Here is a 4,383-nt window from a genome sequence, read left to right as displayed (position 1 = left end):
GGGTCTTTGCTGTTGTGCTCCCGCTTTCTCCAGTTGCAGCGAGTGGGGGCTACTCTTCGTTGAGGATCCCAGGCTCCAGGTGCCTGGGTTTCAGGAGTTGTGGCTCTCGAGCCCTAGAGTGCGAGGGCTCAGTAGTTGCAGCACACGTGTTCAGTGCGTGGACTTAGTTGCTCTGCAGTATGTGGAGTCTTCCCAGACCAAGGACCAAACCCATGTCCCCTGCATTGACAGGCAGATTCCTACACACTCTACCACGCAGGATGTCCTATATCATTTTAAAATTAGATTCCGCATGTGTGGTATCATATGATATTTGTCTTTCCCTGTCTGACTTACTTCACTTAGTGTGATAATCTCTAGGTCTATTTATGTTGCTGCAAATGGTATTATTTTCTTGTTCATAACTGAGTAATAATCTATTGTGCATATGTACCACATCTTTATCCATTTCTCCATCAATGGACATTTAGGTTACTTCAACGTTTGGCTATTGTAAAGAGTGCTATAATGAACATTGGGGTGTATGTTTCTTTTCGAATTATGGTTTTCTCTTGGATATATGCCCTGGAGTGTGGTTGCAGGATCATATGGTAGCTCTTTATTTATTTTTTAAAAGGAACCTCCATACTGTTCTCCATGCTGGTTGTACCAATTTTCATCCCCACCAACAGTGTAGGAGGGTTTCCTTTTCTCTACACCCTCTCCAGCATTTATTGTTTGTAGACTTTTTTATGGCCATTCAGCCAATGTAAAGTGATACCTAATTGATTGGCATTTCTCTGATAATTAGTGACATTGAGTATCTTTTCAAGTGCTTTTTGGCCGTCTGTATGTCTTCCTTGGAGAATTGTTTATTTAGATCTTCTGCCCATTTTTTGATTGGATTGTTTGTTTTTTTGATACAGAGCTGCATGAACAGTGTATGTGAGAGTGACTCCCTTCTTAATGATGGTAAATAGGTCTCCATCATCCGTGCCCCAGGAAAGGGTCCAAACAGCTTTGGGCAGCCCCGCGTGCATGTGCAGCCTTTCTCAGGGCCTTGAACTTCCAAACAGCAGGAATTCACCACTCCCCCACTCACCACACTGCCCCCGCCCCCACCACCCCTACTGCAGTTGCCACCTTCTTTCCCTCGCTCACCTGAAGTCCAGATCCCAGGAAGACACGAAGCGGGCTGAGTCCTCAGCTTCCTCCTTCAGTTACAATCCTGTGGCAGTCAGAGCCAGCAGTGAGGAAACGGGAAGTGCATTTTCTCCCCCTTTTGAAGGTGACGCCTAGGGTTTTACTGCTCACTTTCCAATCCCCATAGGTGAAAAAGATTTGGCACCATTGATACCCACCCCCACGCATAGGTTACTGAAAGTAGATCGTTGATGATGAACTAGCACTCACTACCTGAGGGAGGGAAGCAGCGGGAAGTGACAGCCAGGAGATTCTTGGTTTCAACTTCCTAATTTGGCCAGATGGGGCATTTTTTTCCTGCTGCCTGTTAGGCAAATCCGGGATGCTGCCCAAACTGGTGGTGTGTGTTGGGGAATGCCGCCATCGTGTGTGTTTGCTGATGACTCAGCTTATCTTGGGTCCTTTGAAAATGATATTTCCCGAGACGTGACTTCTTCCCTGCCAGGCGTCTTGTCAAAGATCCCAGGGTGGGGTGGGAGGCGGGGTGAGGCAAAAACCAAAAAAATCCAAAACAATGTATGAACAAAACCTGCTGTTTCTACAGCCTGCGTGGATCCTTCCAGATTCCAGTGTCACAGTCATTTCAAAAAACGTCCATTTTATTTCATGAGATAAACTTAGCAAAGCAGAAAAAGCAGAAATTAGCATCCAGGTCCCAAGAATATAAATAACTATCAACCCAGCCTCTAAAGCCATATTGTCAGATGTAAAGAAAGTAGGAACCCTTGAAAACTGCATGGTGAGTTCATTGGGGGTGAAACCTGACTCAGTAAATCCAGAGATAAAACTTTAATGAGTCAATTAAACAAGAATGAGGTTAGATTGTAGATTCACTGTCTAATCATGGAAGTAATTTCCATGAAAAGAACAAGCAAGCACGCTTGGGCACAGATAAGATACTAATGATGGGTAGGGTGAGGCCATGGAAGCTCTTAGGGTTGCTTTTCCTAGCATTGTGGATGGATGTCTTACAGTAAAATAACCAGTGAGGATCCCCTGTTCTGTACCAGCAACTTCCCACACATTAGCTCATTTACTCCCAATAGTAATCATACATACGAGGTGTTATTTTCCTTATCTTTCAGAAGGCAGAACAGGCTCAGAAAAACGTAGTAACTACCCCACGTCACACAGTAGGAAATGGAGCTTGACTGTGAACCCACGTAGTCCTGACTCCAAGGTGTAGGCTGTTAACTGGCTCACTGCACAGCTTTCCAATCACAGCAGCAGAGAACAGTTTCCGTGGGCTTGTTTCAGTGCCCTGCGGGCTTCCCTCAGCCTCCTACGGCCTCCTCTTTCTCTCTCTTTCTTTTTCTTAACCACAATATATATATTGTGGTTAAGAGTTCCCTCATTGTATATTAAGAAGCAGTATATTTTATGCAGTGAGCTGTCCTAAGGTGCCTCCTCATCATCACCTGGATGGCTGGTCAGAGACCAGATATTTGCCAGGCCCACCTCCAGTGTCTTTGATTCTCTAGGTCTTAGGTGGAGCCTGAGGATTTCATTTCTTACGTATTCCCAGATGTTGCTGGTGCTGCTGGCCCAGATGACTATGGTGATGGACCACAGAGGTTTTTTTTTTTTTTTTTTTTAGCTACTGTACAGGTTAAAGAGGTCACTGTGGGTTGGCCTGCAACCAACAATCAATTGTAGTAACCACTAAGGTCAGTTTTCATTCCAATCCCAAAGAAAGTGAAAATGAAAGTGAAGTCGCTCAGTCGTGTCCAACTCTTTGCGACCCTGTGGACTGTAGCCCACCAGGCTCCTCCGCCCATGGGATTCTCCAGGCAAGAATACTGGAGTGGGTTGCCATTTCCTTCTCCAGGGGATCTTCCCAACTCAAGGATTGAACCCAGGTTTCCTGCATTGCAGGCAGACACTTTAACCTCTGAGCCACCAGGGAAGCCCAAGGCAATGCCAAAGAATGCTCAAACTACCGCACAATTGCACTCATCTCACACGCTAGTAAAGTAATGCTTAAAATTCTCCAAGCCAGGCTTCAGCAATATGTGAACCGTGAACTTCCAGATGTTCAAGCTGGTTTTAAAAAGGCAGAGGAACCAGAGATCAAATAGCCAACATCCGCTGGATCATCAAAAAAGCAAGAGAGTTCCAGAAAAACATCTATTTCTGCTTTATTGACTATGCCAAAGCCTTTGACTGTGTGGATCACAATAAAATGTGGAAAATTCTTCAGGAGATGGGAATACTGGACCACCTGACCTGACTCTTGAGAAATCTATATGCAGGTCAGGAAGCAACAGTTAGAACTGGCCATGGAACAACAGACTGGTTCCAAATAGGAAAAGGAGTACGTCAAGGCTCCTTATTGTCACCCTGCTTATTTAACTTCTATGCAGAGTACATCATGAGAAACGCTGGGCTGGAAGAAGCACAAGCTGGAATCAAGATTGCTGGGAGAAATATCAATAACCTCAGATATGCAGATGACACCACCCTTATGGCAGAAAGTGAAGAGGAACTAAAGAGCCTCTTGATGAAAGTGAAAGAGGAGAGTGAAAAAAGTTGGCTTAAAGCTCGACATTCAGAAAATTAAGATCGTGGCATCCAGTCCCATCACTTCATGGCAAATAGATGGGGAAACAATGGAAACAGTGGCTGGCTTTATTTTCTTGGGCTCCAAAATCACTGCAGATGGTGACTGCAGCCATGAAATTAAAAGACGCTTACTCCTTGGAAGAAAAATTATGACCAACCTAGACAGCATATTAAAAAGCAGAGACATTACTTTGCCAACAAAAGTCCATCTAGTAAAGGCTATGGTTTTTCCAGTGGTCATGTGTGGATGTGAGAGTTGGACTATAAAGAAAGTTGAGTGCCGAAGAATTGATGCTTTTGAATTGTGGTGTTGGAGAAGACTCTTGAGAGTCCCTTGGACTGCAAGGAGATCCAACCAGTCCATCCTAAAGGAAATCAGTCCTGGGTGTTCATTGGAAGGACTGATGTTGAAGCTGAAACTCCAATCCTTTGGCCACCTGATGCGAAGAGCTGACTCATTGGAAAAGACTCTGATGCTGGGAGGGATTGGGGGCAGAAGGAGAAGGGGACGACAGAGGATGAGATGACTGGATGGCATCACCGACTCAATGGACATGGTTTTGGGTGAACTCCGGGAGTTGGTGACGGACAGGGAGGCCTGGCGTGCTGCGGTTCACGTGGTCACAAAGAGTTGGACAC

The sequence above is a fragment of the Bos indicus genome, chromosome 4 (genome assembly GCF_029378745.1).
Source record: "Bos indicus isolate NIAB-ARS_2022 breed Sahiwal x Tharparkar chromosome 4, NIAB-ARS_B.indTharparkar_mat_pri_1.0, whole genome shotgun sequence".
Classification (NCBI taxonomy): Eukaryota; Metazoa; Chordata; class Mammalia; order Artiodactyla; family Bovidae; genus Bos; species Bos indicus.
Note: the sequence above shows the minus strand (reverse complement) of the source record.